At 35.1% G+C, this 1,337-nt stretch overlaps 1 pseudogene; it reads left to right on the top strand.

Annotated features, from left to right (window-relative positions):
* Window positions 1-436: 436 nt before the first annotated feature.
* Window positions 437-760, top strand: LOC106988197 (thioredoxin-like; annotated as a pseudogene).
* The last annotated feature ends 577 nt before the right edge of the window (window positions 761-1,337 follow it).

Here is a 1,337-nt window from a genome sequence, read left to right as displayed (position 1 = left end):
ACCAAGTATCTTAGCACCAGAAAGTAAAGAAGTGCCAAATACATTAGCTTCAAGCGTACAATACAGTGATTCAGCAAGTCTATGTTACACCGTGCTCACCACAAGTGTAGCTACCATCTGTCATCATACAACACTATTACAATGTCATTGACTATATTCCCTATGCTGTGCCTTTTATTCCTGTCACTTATTCATTTCATAACTAGTGGCTGGTACCTCCCATTTATCTTCACCCATTTTGCCTATCCCTTAAGCTCCCTTTCCTCTGGCAACCATCAGTCTGTGTATCAGCTAGATTTAAATAAAAATAATAATTTTTTGAAAATGCTAGTTGCTATAAAGGGAAGGTGACCTGTGTGCTATGCAAGCTCTGTCTGCTGTTTTTTGGATCCACTTTCATCAGTCCTTACCATTCTTGTCAGACCCAGCCACCAAAATGGTGAAACAGATTAAGAGCAAGTATGCTTTTCAGGAAGCCTTGAACAGTGTAGGACTACCTAAACTTGTAGTAATTGACTTATTAGCCATGTTATGTGGACCTGCCTTGCAAAAGGATCAAGTTTTCTTTCATTGTCTCTCTGAGAAGTATTCCAACATCTCATTCCTTGAAGTAGATGTGGATGACCATCAGGATGTTGCCTCAGAGCGTGAAGTTAAATGCATGCCAACCTTCCAGTTTTTTAAAAAGGGATAAAAGGTGGGTGAGTTTTCTGGAGATAATAAAGAAAAACTTGAAGCTACCATTAGTTAATTAATCTAATTATGTTTTCTGAAAACATAACCAGCCATTGGCTATTGGAAACTTGTAATTTTTTATTTACAAAATGGAATGATCAAGTATTAAGACTATATATGCAACTGCCATCTGATTTTAAGTGACAATAAAATATTAATTCTGCCCTTTAAAAAAAAGAAGTGCTAAAAATGAAACAAAACAAAATCCCACTGTGATGAAGTGTCAAAATTACACAGGAGCCAACTGAAAGATTTCTCAATGGCCAAGTCTGAAATAATTTAAACAACAAAAGAAATAAAATAATACTAAAATATATTCCAAAGTATAAATTAAATATTCATGAGTCCATGGTGATATAAAAAATAATTGAATAAGTTGATAAATGGAGAAGAGATAGCTTCTCATGCAGATACCTTAAAGGAAGGAAAGCATAATACTTAACTCCTTAAGTGAGGGCTGCACATATTGACTTCTTAACAAAGAGGATAGTATGGAAAATGGGGGGAGAAAAATCATTTTACAGTGTAGGAACTGAACAAACACTACTTTAGCCAGGTGATCAAGGTCAACATCAACTATAATAAATCATGTAGATCATGTG

The sequence above is a fragment of the Acinonyx jubatus genome, chromosome X (assembly GCF_027475565.1).
Source record: "Acinonyx jubatus isolate Ajub_Pintada_27869175 chromosome X, VMU_Ajub_asm_v1.0, whole genome shotgun sequence".
Lineage (NCBI taxonomy): Eukaryota > Metazoa > Chordata > Mammalia > Carnivora > Felidae > Acinonyx > Acinonyx jubatus.
This window is presented reverse-complemented; position numbering and strand designations above follow the sequence as displayed.